The 15,398-nt window shown below is 40.7% G+C and overlaps 1 long non-coding RNA gene and 1 other non-coding gene across 2 annotated transcripts in view; one reads left to right on the top strand and one right to left on the bottom strand.

Moving 5' to 3' along the window:
• Positions 1-762: 762 nt before the first annotated feature.
• Positions 763-15,398, bottom strand: part of LOC138760501 (uncharacterized) — a 53,400-nt gene continuing 38,764 nt past the window's right edge. Inside the window, exons 2-3 of the long non-coding RNA XR_011355669.1 lie at positions 1,773-1,925; positions 763-1,068 (exon numbers count right to left, since the gene is read on the bottom strand). This is a non-coding gene — a long non-coding RNA (uncharacterized lncRNA). The remainder of the gene's footprint in view (positions 1,069-1,772; positions 1,926-15,398) is intronic.
• LOC138752037 (U1 spliceosomal RNA) lies at positions 1,765-1,928 on the top strand. Its single transcript, XR_011350329.1, has one exon. It is a non-coding gene; the product is annotated as a U1 spliceosomal RNA (small nuclear RNA).

Below are 15,398 nucleotides of genomic sequence, written 5' to 3' on the forward strand. Positions count from 1 at the left end.
TGTAAATGGTCTTCAGCCACCTAAAGAATGAGGCCATTACCTGAGCCAGGGATCCTGAAATATTTACTAAACTTCAGAATATGCCAGACTTCATTGCAAGTCTGATACTGCTCTAGAAACTTCTAAAAGATGATGGACCATGGTGATGAGAAAAGGACCAGCAGAAAACAGTTGATCTTTGTAGAAAAAAACTTTCATCACTGTCTTTCTCAGTGCATTATATAACCAAACACACTTATGATGCTTCCAGCCTGGGAATTGGGGCTTTGATAAACTATGTTATGGACATTGGTCATGAGAAATTCATTAAAAAAAACCTAACTAGAAGTGAGAAAACAGTGCCCAGAAAATGCCTAGAGAGAGAAAAAAAATCATCTTTAATAATTGGAGTCTTACTGTTTCATCAATTCTTGATGGAGGGAACACCCAGACTGATTATTGACGACAAATATTAGTTGGTCTTTTTTGATCCCAAATCCACTTTTCCCACTCTGACGGTCTCAGGAATTAAAAGGTACACCATCCTAATGTCTCAATACAAATACTGTATAACAATATTGAATATAAAGCATCTAAGTAAGTTCCAGTTTATTATCACCTGATTGCACAAGTACAACCTGACGAAACAGTGTTCTCTGGTCTTTGGTGCAAAACACAGGCACACAACCAGGTATAATACACAAACAGTACATGTATGGACAAATAAATATAGATATGTAGGTGACTGCTACAAAGAAACACACAAACTCGCAGTGTTGGGAGGGTAAGCTCTGAGATTTATTGAAGCTGGAAAGGCTCCTTTTATACAGTTGGAGTTCCTGCTGTTTGTTTGATTGGCTGACATCAGCTGCATGAATAACAATAGCGGGCGGGGACATTCTCGCATGTGAATACCCTTCTTCCCCAGCCTGTTATTGATCTGTTAGCTGGGCAGCTTGGCAGCGCCATTTTAGGGCTACTGGTCTTGTACTGCTCCAGCTTTCAACTGTGCCGGTTCGCTGTATTTAGGGACGTGTTGTAGTGTGTTATTCCGCTGCGATATGCCAGCTCGATCTCCACGGTGGCAGACTGTCACAGATAAATAAATAAATATTGTTTAGTGAATATTAGACTCTCAGATGGATAGTGTGAGCAGTTCCTTTGGTCCTTCAGTATTCTCACTGCCCATAGGAAGTTGTTTCTTAGTCTGGTGGTACTGACTCTGATACTCCTGCATCTGTTTCCCAGTGGGAGCCATTTAAAGATGCTGTGTGCAGGGAGATCAGGGTCCTCGATGGGAGGGGCGGGGGGGAATTGAATGTTGTATACAACATTCTAGATATTGTTTCATCACAGTCTTATGTCATTAAGTCAGGCACCTTTACTTTTATATTTGTACTGAATTGCAATTAAAGCCAACATATCATTTGTCTTCCTAATTGCTTGGTGAACCCAGACAATAACATACATCTTCCACTGGTTTAATTGTACATTGCAATCATTATGTCAATTTTTTTGGAGGCTAATGAATTTAGCACTCCTAAATTTTGTAAATACAGGTTGTGAAAAGTTAATTATTGCATTCAGTTATGAAGCTAACACTACTTGAGATACACTGAAGGTAATAGGTTCTTCCCTATCGCAAATCTGCTTCAAGAACATGCAATTTTTAACTGCAGAATGCAATGTCCATGATATTTGTGCAATTTAAATGGAATGAGAGTTGGAGTCAATAGTTCTGCAGATAACCGTGAAAACAAAATTCTTTCAGAGATATTGGAGGAGATACTTACCTGGCAGGAGAGAATCTGTGGTCATAATGGCCGATCTCTCAGGATGAGGCTATCCCATTGCACTAAGGGTGTGCTGACGCCTGCGATGTCCCCAAATGCGGGATACTCAACTTCAAAATTTGGGATAGTGGGGGACTGCATTCGTGCTATCCCCTGAAAAAAAAGAGAATAAAAAGAAATATTGGAGGATATTAATCGTATGGATACAATCAAATACAATTCCACTTCAAATGGATTTAGCTTTGTATATTTTGTCCTCTGGGGCCTGCCAAGTCATCCAACTTATGTGGTGGAGCTGGCTTCATGATACCATCAGTCATAACAAAAGTGAAGCTTCAGCACGGGACAGGGAGCGAAATAGCAAAGGTTGCATGCACCAACAGTAGTAAAGAACAGCTGCAGAGTAAATAATTGAGCATTAAAGCCTCTTTCAGAACATATGGGGTCATTTGGATATATTTTCTACTGTAATGTTAGGATAGATAAGTCCCCAGGGGCAGATGGGAAGTGAGGGAAGATTACTGGCGTGTTGACAATGATCTTGGAGCTTGGCAAATGTAGTTCTCTTATCCAAGAAAGGTAATAGGGTGGGTTTGGGGAATTATAAACCAGTGAGTCTTATGTCAGTGGTGGGCAAACTGCTGGAGAGTATTCTTAAGGATGAGCATTTGGAGAAGAATGGTTTTATTAGGAATAATCAGCATGGCTTTGTGAGGGGCAGGTCATGCATTATGAGCCTAACAGAGTTTTTCAAGGAGGTGACAAAAGAAATCGATGAAGGGTGGTGGAATCAGAATCAGAATTTATAATGTTATGAACATGTCACAAAGTTTGTTGTTTTGTGGCAGCGTCACAGTGCAAAGATTGCTATAAAATAAATATAAAAATTACATAAATTAGTGCAAAAATAAGAGAAATAGAGGTAGTGTCTGTGGTTATTGTCCATTCAGAAATCTCATGGCAGAGGGGAAGAAACTGTCTTTGTGCCCTGGCTGTTCGCCTTGAGGCTCCTGTACCTCCTTCCCAATGGTCGCAGTGTGAAGAAGGCATGTCCTGGGTGGTGAAGATCCTACAGGATTGAGTCTGCTTTCTTAAGATACCACTTCTTGTAGATGTCCTCGATGGAGTAAAGAATGATGCCCATGATACTCTCTGTAGTTTTATTCTTGTCTTGCACATTAACACCTCCATAGCAATCAGTGATGCAGAAGTCAGAAAGCTCTCCACAGCTCACCTGCAGAAATTTTTAAGAGTTTTTAGTGACATGTCAAATCTCTAACTCCTCGTGAAGTATAGTTGCTGGCCAGCCTTTCTCGTGATTGTATTAACATGGGGGCCCAAGGATAGATCATCAAGGATGGTGACACCCAAGAACTTGAAGTTCTTAACCCTTTCCACTGCTAACCCCTTGATGAGGACTGGTTCATGTTCTCCTGAATTCCCCCTCCAGAAGTCCACAATTGGTTTTGCTAATTATTGCAACTATTTCCCTTTACTTGAGTAACATGCAGACTGTGTCGTAGTTTTGACTTGTTAATGAAAAATCCATTCCAAAATAGCATTGAGTTTATTCACTGTTTATTTGAACTCTTGAAACAGTAAACTATACTTAAAATAATTAATAAATGGACAATAAAATATTAATATGTTAATATTTTCAAAATTACATGGTCATAAAAATTATCTGAACTGTCTTCATCTTACTCTGGTCAATCTTTTTCTAAGATGGTCAGAAATACAGCTTTTAACCTTGACTGGAAGGCTGTTACTATAGAAACACTCAAAAGAACATCAACAATCTTCTACAGACTGCTATAAACTGGCAAAATATGCTTGCAAGTCATTTTAACCCTTACCCTAATGTTGAGTGCAAGGTTGTTGTTACGACACCACTCAACGAGTGGATCTCTCTCGTTCCTGAACGCTTCCTCATTGCCATTTATGATTCTGCCAATGACCGTGGAGTCATCGGCAAATTTATAGATGGCATTTCAGTTGCACCTAGCTACACAGAATCCTTGTTTCCAATTTGTACTAACTGGGGTCTTTTGATGAGAAAGTCAAGAATCCAGTTGCAGAGTGGGGTTCAGAGGCCCAGGTTGTGGAGCTTGTTGACTAGGTCTGAGGGTATGATGATGTTGAAAGATGAGCTGTAATCAATGAAGAGTAGCCTGACAATATGCTGCTGTGGTCTAAGTGATCCAGAGCTGAGTGCAGAGCCAGTGATACTGCATCTGCTGTGGAGCAATGTTGTTAGTAAAGTGTATGGCATGGTTCCCCATGGTAAGCTCACCCAGAATCTCATGAGGCACAAGATCCAAAGAACTTGACTACTTGGATTCAGAACTGGCTAACACACAGAAGCCAGAGGGTGAAAGTAGATAGAGCAGATTCTGGCTGGCAGTTGGTGACAACTCATGTTCTGCAAGAACCTGTTCAGAGACCTCTGATTTTTGTGATTTTTATTAATGTCTTGGATAATAAAGTGGAGGGATAAGTCAGTACATTTGCCCATGACACAAAGGTAGGAGCTGTAGTGGATAGTACTGAAAGTTGTTGTCAGATACAAAAGGATATAGACAGGATGCAGAGTTCTGTGGAGAAGTGGCAGACAGAATTCAATCTGGAAAAATATAAATTGATACACTTTGAAAGAACAAACTTGAAGGTAGAGTACATGGTCAATGACAGTATTTAGAGTACTGAGGAGGAATAGAAAGATCTTGGGCTTCAGATACATAAATTCCTCAAGGTTGCGATGCAAGTTTATAGTGTAGTTAAAAGGTGTATGGTGTGTGGTGTGCTGGCTGTAGAGGTGCATAACATTATGAGAGCAGGACAACCTGTATCTTTTTCAAAGGGCAGCAATGGCCAATAGCAGAAGATGTCCATTTAAGATAAATGAAGGAATACTTAAAGGAGATGTCAGAGGAAAGATTTCTATGTAGAGAGTAAAACACAGGATTCTGTTGACACCAATGGCTGTGAAAGAAACACACAAATGCTGGAGCATTTATGTAGCAAAGGTGAAGTTACATCACCAATGTTTTGAGCTTGAGACCTTAATCAAGGTTTGGGGGAACATGAAAGGTGTCTGAACAAAAGGGGGAAGGGGGAGGGTGTTGGTGAGGATGGGAGATGATAGGTGGAGAGGGGGGAACACCACGGGAGGGGGAGGAGTGTAGGCTAGGTGGAGAGAGTCTGAACAAAAGGGGGAAGAGGGGGTGGTGAGGGTGGAAGATGATAGGTGGAGAGGGGGGGAACATCGCGGGGTTGGGGGGGGGAGTTGAGCGTAGGCTAGAAAATGGTGGGTGCCCAGAATACATTGCTGGCTGTGGTGATAGAGGCTGGTATAATAGAGACATTTAATAGATTCTAAGATAGGCACATGAATGTGAGAAAATGGAGGATCTATGGGGGAGGTAAGGGTTGGATTGATTCCAGAATAGGTTTATATAGGTCGTCACCACATCGTGGGCTAAGGGCTCATAATGTGTTGCATTTTATTGTTTTAAAAAATATTCTGGAAATAAAGCATCCTATTTAAAAAGCTTAGGTAGAATATTCAACCATAATAATGGGCAAGAAGTCAGTACTGACTCCAATCACATGCTTCCTATGTGAAAGTTTTGCTGAAAGTCAAAGATGTTCCATTCACTGAAGGAGTGAGAACATTGAAAGACTGTTACAAACCATGGTCTGTCACATCATGGATAATATCAAGGAGAAGCCAATATCTTTTGTGACTGGCATTTAACATCCTTCTGGCTATCCATCCCATAGGACGATGATGTTTCTCTTCAGTCAGATTGTGGGGTTTGATATGAGGATACCCCACTCCTCAGAAAGGAACAATGTGTGTGTGAATGGATTTAGGTGAGTAGGGATTACACAGGTCCAGACCCATCCTCTTAACAGCCCCTCCCCGACCCAATGGCATGGTGAGATCCCAGGCAGCTGGGAGAAGTTCTGTTGAAGTGAATGACCAGACTAAGCTTCAATGCAAGAGATGCCCTTTCCATGCTTCATGGCACATGTTTGCTAGATGGCCATTGACTCTACAAGAGGGTTCATCCACCCTTTGACAGGTCTTGTTTTCCATCCCGCAGGGTGTCTACCCATTCTTAGCACCAGGCAAGCCTGACAGGGGAGTCAGTTTAGTCGCTGAATACCCGACCATGTGACAGGTAGTACTGGGTTACATGGTACCAGTAGCACTCAGATAAGTGGCCTGACAGTAGCATTTAACATAAAAATGAATGAAATTACACACTGATGCAAGACATCACTTTCGAAGTGAAGATGTCTCTCCATGTTCTGTGAGGAAGATCTTTCATCTCCATCACACATCATAAATCATTATTAGCCAATTTAGATCCAAAATCAGTCATTCCAAGCATGGAAGCTTCTAGAATGTGAAGAGGAGGGTAATTTTGTGAATTCAACTTACCCTAGATTGAACTTTAGGATGATCCTTGCATAAATTGAGACCAGCTTTAAGAATGGATAAAGAGTAATATATACCACTTCATTGCTTCATACACCTGAGTCTGCTGACAGAATTTCAACAGACACATCGTTTTAACAGTCATTAAGATGCTGTTGATGACCATGTACACCTTCACAGTTTCCAAAGCATCAAAGTACAAATCACCCAAAAATGGCATGAATTTAGTCTTTAAACAAACTTATCTTGCTGTAAAATATCCTGGAAATCCTATAATTAATCATAGTTTATGATAGTTTATGAAACCACATTTACTGCTAGAAAATAGGAAATGCTGGTCAATGAAACAATTTTATGTATAGATATTGCATTTGCATTCATTGCATTCATTGGAGCGACTTCATCACCAACATCGAAGTACTCGAGATGGCCGAGGCCGACAGCATTGAATCCACGCTGCTGAAGATCCAACTGCGCTGAGTAGGTCACGTCTCCAGAATGGAGGACCATCACCTTCCCAAGATTGTGTTATATGGTGAGCTCTCCACTGGCCACCGAGTCAGAGGTGCACCAAATAAGAGGTACAAGGACTGCCTAAAGAAATCTCTTGGTGCCTGCCACATTGACCACCGCCAGTGGGCTGATATCGCCTCAAACCGTGCATCTTGGAGCCTCACAGTTCGGCGGGCAGCAACCTCCTTTGAAGAAGACCGCAGAGCCCACCTCTCTGACAAAAGACAAAGGAGGAAAAACCCACCACCAACCCCAACCAACCAATTTTCCCTTGCAACCGCTGCAATCATGTCTGCCTGTCCCGGATCGGACTTGTCAGCCACAAACGAGCCTGCAGCTGACGTGGACATTTACCCCTCCATAAATCTTCGTCCGCGAAGCCAAGCCAAAGAAAGAAGATAGTCACATATAGAAGATGAGAATTTGACATATTAGCTCCCTCCAAAACATTCCATCAGGCCTCTTCCCTTTTTGGTTTTGCTTGTACATTTATATGAAACTTTGGTCAGGACACAAGTGGACTATTGCCTTCAATTCTGTCATCCCATGCAGAAAGGATGTGCAGGGTTTGGAAAGGGAATCGGTTTATTGGGATACCTCCCAGATTAGAGGGTGTGAGCTACAAGAAGAGGTTGAACAAGCTTGCGTTGTTTTCACGGGAGGGTCAGAGGCTGAGGGGAGGTCTGATGAAACTTCACGTGAATATAAGAGGGATAAATAGAGAAGACAGTCATAATTGCTTTTCCAGGGTAAAATATCACGTACGAGAGGACATGCATTTGAGGTGAGTGGTAGGGGGCGAGTATGAAGGAAATGCGCATGGCATTTTTTGAAAAAAAAAGAGAATGTGAGGAGCCTTGAAAAGGCTGCCAGGTTAGTAGTGGAAGCAGATATGATAGTCATGTTTAAAGCCTTCTAGATTAAAACATGAATATGCATGAAATATAAAGAAATATATGATGTGCAAGCAGCAAAGTTTTAGTCTTAAGGGGCTTGTTCCTTTGCTGAACAATTCTGTGCCATTGATGGAACTGCACTGATATTTTTTTCTTGTGTGCATGAAAATTCCTTAGATTATTTTGTCATTTACATATTAAGGGATAATCTACCACAGACTTTTGTATAAAAGGTAATGGAAGCAGCCCAGAACATCACAGGCAAAACTGTCCCCACCATAGAGAAAATCTACATGGAACACTGCCATCTGAGAGCAGCAGCAATGATCAAGGATCCACACCATTTAGGACATGCTCTGTTCTCACTGCTGCCATCAGGAAAGAGGTAGTGGTGACGCAAGTCAATAATCAGCTCCTTAGCTTTGGTGACATTGTGTGCAAGGTTGTTATTGGTGCACCATTCATCCAAGTTTTCAATCTCCCTCCTGTTTGCTGACTCATCAACCCTTTCTATGCACCCACTAGCGTGGTATCGTTGGCAAATTTGAAGATGGTGTTAATGTCATTCCAAGCCACAGAGTCACATCAGTGTAAAGTGAGTAGAGCAGGGGGCTAACAACATAGGCCTGTTGTACACAGCACTGATGGAAATTGTGGAGGGGATGTTCTTACCAATCCTCTGAAGGTGAGGAAATCTGGGATCCACTCAACCACAGTGGGTTGTTGATTCTAAGGTCCTGAAATCTGCTGATCAATTTTGAAGGGATGATGGTGTTAAATACCAAATTGTAGTCGATAAAGAGCAACCTGATAAATCACCTTTGCTGTCCAGGTGTTCCAGGTGAAGAAGAGGTGTTGATGTGCTTTCCTCAAAGTTGCCTCAATGTGCTAGCTCCAGAATAGTTCTTCTGAACTATGGACCTCAAGGAACTTGAACGCTTCACCTCTGCCCCATCAGTGCAGACAGGTATGTCTAATGAGGCAAGGTCAACAGAAGTTGGGCTTTTCTCTTTGTAGTGAAGAAAGATACGAGATGACAATAGAAGTCTTCAAGATTCAGAAAGACATAGAGAGGCACCTTTCCTGGGGCAACAGTAGCAAATACTAGAGGACATTTGTACAAGGTGATGGGAGGAATGTTTAGATGAGATTTCAAGGTCATGTTGTTTACACAAAGAGTACTGAGTGCCTGAAATGCATTGCCGGGGATGGTGGTGGAGGCTGATACAATAGAGGCATTTAAACCAGGTTTTTCCTCATACATTTTAATTTAGAGTAACCTCACACAGAGGGATGGAACACTTTACAGTCAAATGGAGAATGCCAAACCAGGCCAAGTTGCTATGCTACAGTACTGAAGTAAGCAGGGAAATTATGATCAATTTATATTCAATAAAGGCCTCAAACCATTTAAAAGATGAAATGATTATCCCATCTAAGATGGGGCTAACTTTGCAATGCCTAGAATAATCTCATATTTGAGACTCGGTCTATAATTGACTGATTTTCATCGCAGAAGTCTCTTCTTTTTAAAATATTTTTATTAATTTTAATAGAAAATAAACACTTTATATATGTCTAACTGATTACATAATTCAATTCAATTCATAGTATATACATTACATATAAATTGTAATACAGAATATAAACAATAATTATCAGGCAATATATCTCAGAATCCGATGTTAAACAGAAAACAATAAGATAGAATTGAGAATCCCATATAGGGACTATAAACCTTCATCCTATTCTATGATGTGATCATTATTAATTGTCTACTATAACCTAGTTTTCTCTAGAAATAAAAAAGAAAAATAGAAAAAGACCCCTCCCACTAAACAAGCCCACCCCTCCCACTAAACAAGGTTAACCTGCATATAGTAAGTAGATATGAATGGAATTGTGACTCTTGGACACCAGACAGGGAATTCTCAGAATATTCACACAACTAAATCTTCAAATTGTGATAGTAACCCATGGATGTGCCCCACATCTTGCGAATTCAACCTTGACATCTTTAATGCTATGTCTAATTTTCTCCAAACTTAAGTAAGACATACTATCATGCATCCATTGCATTTGAGTTGGTGAAGAATGATCTTTCAATTTCATCAGAATTGCTCATCTGGTTATCAACAAGGTAAAAGCTAGAATCCTTTTTTGAGTTGAAGTCAAGGGTATAGCCTCTTCTCGAGAGAAACCGAACAAAGCAATTAAGGGGCATGGTTCTAATTTGATCTTAAGAATCACTGATAAAGACTCAGAAAACTCATTAGAAGTTTCATGAGTGTGAGATCAGGCACCACTGGATTCAAAACAGCTTTCTTCCCCCTAACCTGCACCACCCCCCCTCCCCCACATCAGACTCCTGTACGAACCTCACACTAGTAAATACTGTTTCTGTTGGCCTTTTCTAACCAATCTACCTCTGTAACTCTGAATGGATGGCAAGATTGTTACCTTCTGTAACTGAAATACAAAGGGAGCATGTCCAGAGAGTTCATTCTTGTATCCAACATATAGCCTTACCCCACAGGTGGCTGGAGTTAAAAAGGCAAGCTCATCCCATCAAAACCCCCAATCCTTTATAGTCACAGAGTCATATGTCATGGAAACAGGTTCTTCGCCAACAACTTGCCAATGCCAACCAAATTTTCCCACCCACACTAGTCCTGCTTGCCTGCATTTAGCAAATATTCCTCAAAAACTACCCTATCCAATGTTTTATTAAACATTGCATTAGTACCTGCCTCAGCCACCTCCTCCAGCAGCCCGTTCCTTACACTCACCACCCTCTGTGTAAAAAAAGTTACCCCTCAGGTTCATGTTAAATCTCTCCCCCCTCACCTTAAACCTTTACCCTCTGGTTACCAATTTCTCTTCTCTGGGCAAAAAGACTCTGTGTGTTTACCCGATTTATCCCTCTCATGATTTTTTTACATCTCTATGAGATCACCCCTCATTCTCCTGTGCTCCAAAGATTAAACCCCTAGCCTGCTTAACCTCTCCCGGTAGCTCAAGCCCTGAGTCCTGGCAACATTCTTGTAAATTTTCTCTCCACCCTGCCAGCCTGACAACATTTTTTCTGTGGGGCAGGGTCCAAAACTGAACATAATACTCCAAATGGAGCCTCACCAACATCTTATATAACTGCAACATGACCTCCAAAGTTCAGTAGTCAATACTCTGATGAAGGCCAAAAATCATTTTGGCCACCCTATCTACCTGTCACACCACTTTTCAGGTACTATGTACCTGTACTCTTGGATTCCTTTGCACTATAACACTCCCCAGATCCCTTTGGCACTGTCATCCTTACCTACACTTTAGTGTCATCTGCAAACTTGTCTATCATTCCATGTACTTTTTCATCTGAATCATTGATATAGATGACAAACAGTAATGGGCCCAGCACAAAACCCTGCAGCAAACCACTAGTCATAGGTGTTCCGTCTGAAAAAACAACCTTAAACTGCCATTACTCTCTGCTCTCTTCAACACATAGCACGGTTAGTGCAATGCCTTTACAGCACCAGTGGCCGGGACCGGGGTTTGTATCCTGTGCTGTCTGTAGGAGTTTGTATGTCCTCTCGTGTCTGTGTGCATTTTCTCCGGGGGCTCTGGTTTCCTCCAACTGTTCAAAATATACCCGGGATATAGGTTAATTGGCTGTAAATTGGGCGGTACGGACTTGTGGACCAAAATGGTCTAATTTTTAAAAATATTAATTTAAATAAAGCCACTTTTCTATGCAATCTGCTATCTCACCTTGGATCCCATGCAATCTAATGAATTAAGTGAGTTGCAACTGACAGGGGCAATATCCACCCATTTAATGTTGCAAATTGTAGTGGCTTTGAGATTTTTCACTGCATAACTTAAATCACCCATACATTATTTTATACAGGATCTGTGATAAAATAAGTCCAAATCAAAATAAATTTGTATAGCTGAATGTCCACGTTTGACCATTCACAAAAAATATTGATATTTAATGAGGTGTGAAAATCAATCGGTTTCATGCTGTTAGCTTTATCTATCTGTTCATTCAGATTAACTCGAGGGCAATCAGACGCTCATGAACGTAAAGAGAACATCAGATCAGTCGCCACAACTAACAATGCTTTTGCTGAAACATTTAGTTGTAATGTGTCTTGTTGAATGTTCTTTGAAAGAGATTATCAAGGCATGACTGGGCACTATTGCCAGCAAGAACCTTTGTCACCAAAGCCATTCTGTGACCAATAGTACCTCTGAATTACACACTGCTTAAGCAGTTTGAATATCAAGTGGGATTCAGTCACCACCCTATTATACAACTCCGCTTATTTTTTGCACTACATTTCCTCATAAAATATAAGGTGTTCAATTTTGTTAAAGTGACTTTGTGAAGGATGGTAGCGAGCGAGAACCATTGGCAATAATTATCATATTCAAACATAATTAATTAATCATTATTATCCATCTGTGTGGTCTTCTTCAAATCTACCCAACACACCACTTATGATTTGTAGTGTTCTTCTAGTGCCTGTTCTGTTCACAGCTCTGAGAGCTTCATGTTATTTTATTGTTGTGTCATGAGGCCTCAAACATGATTGCTTCAATGGTAAATCATCCAGTGTCTGCCAAGTCTGTATCTGGGCTATTTGCAATTACTTGGAACAGTTTTTGACCGTGACATCATTCATGAATGCTTGACGCTTTGGTCCAATCGATGACAGATTTTGTAAGGCGAGATTACTAATTGTCAGCAAGAAATTATTGAAAAAGGGTCAGGATATTTTGAAGCTCGTACACAGGCCTTTGTAAAGTAGTCATGTGGCAGAGAGAAAATTGGTTTAGAACGGCATCCTTTTGAAACTATGCAAAGTGATGGAATCAGTTCCAACTAGCACCAACTGAGCCACATGACTGGGACAGGAGGAGTGAAGATCACAGTCTATTTGCAATTAAATGGAATGACCTAATATCCAGCAAAATCTTTTAACTTGTTTAGGCAGTCCATTTTGTTGATCCTCAAATTCGAAAAAAGGACAGAACAATTAGAATCAAAACACAGTCTACAGTTGCAGGAAATCTGACATAAAAACAGAAAATAATGGAAACATTCTGCAATTCACACAGAGACAATAGAAAGAGAAATGGCATTAACCACTCAGATCAGTGTTGTCAGGATTTTCTATTTAATAATTCGAGGTTCACTATTCAAGAGCCTTTCCAAAATTCCATTAGTCAGGTGATATCTAGATGATACTAGTGTGACAGAATATGTTGGGTTTGTATTGTAGATAGATATAATTTTGTGAGATAAAGTGTGGCAGGTTTTTTTTTAATGTAGGTCACTACTGGAGCTCTGCTCAAGCTAGACCGTCCAGCTCTGAGAGCCTTTGCAAAAACTTTGGAGGGTGCCCAAAGGACTTCACTAATGATTGTTGTTTTGAAAAGCAACAGATGAAAGAGCTTTTCGGAGCCGCAGGCTTTCTGAGTGCAGCTTGCTGTTCTAAGAGGGTCATGTGGTTTTTGCAAGCAGAGAGAAAGAGAGTCAAACAGGCTTTTCTTTGAGTGTGAGAGAGAAAGAATTGAGTTCTGCAGTTCTACAGTTCAGCAGCAGCAGCTAGGACTGGAACAGGACAAGCTGGCAAACTTGGAAGGTGGGTTGTGAGTGCTTAGTTCAGCCTGGTCAAAGCCCTTGTGGTCCATACAAGAGAAGAGGACTGGCTGCTTAATGTATCACTGGAAATAAAGGAAACAAAAAGGAAATCTGTGATGATCTAAAAGAAAGATGTTATCATCTGGAAAACCCTGATGGGGCAAGTTTCTTCATCAAGACACTGATGTGGCTGATTAGAAGGGATCATTTTGAGTTCAACGAACAACAAATCTCTCTCTGAAAACCGACAAGAACCTACCTGAGCGGTAACCATTTACCTTTCAAGCACCAAAGCCTGGTGAACTTCATAAATGTTAAATTCTGTAAACAGTATAAGAATTGCTTGCAACCAGTGAACTTGGAAGAGTGGAGAAGTGAGATTGGACTGTGACTTAAAGAACTTTTCTGAACTTGCACACACATTACATACACATGCTTTTAGAATTAGAAGGGGGTTAAGTTAGGTTAAGTAAGTTAATAGTAATAAGTTAGAGTTTGATCCTGTTTTCGTGTTTAAAGATAATTAAAAGCAACTTTTGTTTAAGTGATCATTTGTCTTGGTGAATATCTATTGCTGCTGGGTTTTGGGGTCCTCTGGGCTCATAACACTAGTTATTCAAATTGAAGTATTTGATAAAACTTCAATGTCATGGTGATTCTGCATCTGTGCCTTGAGAGATTACACTCAATACCTTGAGTACTTCTGTAAACTGAGCCTTGAGTTTCAACAGTTCAATGAATGTCTTAACGATCTCCATGCTTTTCCTAGAATTGGCATAGTCTGAAGTTCAATTAGTAAGTTTTCAAGTGATAGTTTGTCTTTTGAAGTCATAGGGTTTTTCAGGGTTGACATGATTGTCATATCTTGAATTAAATTTTTTAAATTCAGTTTTAAATTTAGACATACAGCACTGTAACAGGCCACTTCAGCCCACAAATCTGTGCTGCCCAATTTACATCCAATTAGCCTACACCTCTGGTACATTTTGAACAGTGAGAGGAAATTGGAGCTTCCAGAGAAGACCCTTGCAGACACACGGAGAATGTACAAACTCCTTACAAGTGCAGGATTCAAACCCCAGTCCTGATTGCTGGCGCTGTAAAAGTGTTGTGCTATATCACTACGTCAGCCATGCTGCCCAATTAACGAGGCTGATTTACTAGAACTTCATAATGTAAGACCAAGTTGACTGATGTTTATTAAATTCTTATCACATGAATGATGGCCCTTACGCTTCTTCATTAGTTCTGCTATTTTACACTTTTTAAAAATAATACAATGGATCTGGAGATGTGCCTTTTCTTCCAAATCTTTTTGAAATCGAATGTCACATTCATCTTCTTTTAGTTCCCTTTAACTTCGAAGTTCAAAGTTCACAGACTGGATTGTAACTCAGATTCTGGCAACGAGGGAGGGGGATGCTTTTTAGTTAATACTAGCTAGTGCATGGATGTTGGGGTTATGTCAACTTCCTACTCCACTGCTTTGCAGAAAATATCAGTCAAATGTGGACAACCTATCTACCCCGAGAGTTCTCATCAGAGATTCTCACTGGAGTTTATATCCCTCCTGATGTTGATTACAAATAGGCACTTGTGGATCTACATGAGGTGGCCAGTAAAGAAGAGTCGGTCTACCCCAATGCACTACTAATCATTGTTGGTGACCAACTGGGCCTGTCTTAAGAAAACCCTGTCCAATTATGACCAATACACAATTTGGTGCAACAGAGCAATTAATTAGTGCTACTCTAAGATAAGGAAGGTCTATCATTTTTTTCCCCTAGACCGCATTTTGGCAAGTCATATCATCTGGCAGTGTTCCTTCTGCCTGTATAGAAACAGAGCCTTAAAAGGGAGGCTCCAGAGATCAGGACAGCTAGAAGGTGACCGCAGGCGGTTCAAGAATGGTTACAGGGATGCCTCAAGTCAGCGGATTGAGCAGTGTTCAAGAACTCAGCTGAGGATCTGAATGATTACAGACTTAACAAAGCAGCTGTGGACGAGTGTGTCCCCACCAAATCATTCAGGGTTTTCTCTACCCAAAAGCCCTGAATGAACAATGAAATCTGGAACCTGCTGCAAGCCAGATCATAGACATTTGTCTGAAGATTCAGAAC

The sequence above is a fragment of the Narcine bancroftii genome, chromosome 1 (genome assembly GCF_036971445.1).
Source record: "Narcine bancroftii isolate sNarBan1 chromosome 1, sNarBan1.hap1, whole genome shotgun sequence".
In the NCBI taxonomy this organism is placed as follows: domain Eukaryota; kingdom Metazoa; phylum Chordata; class Chondrichthyes; order Torpediniformes; family Narcinidae; genus Narcine; species Narcine bancroftii.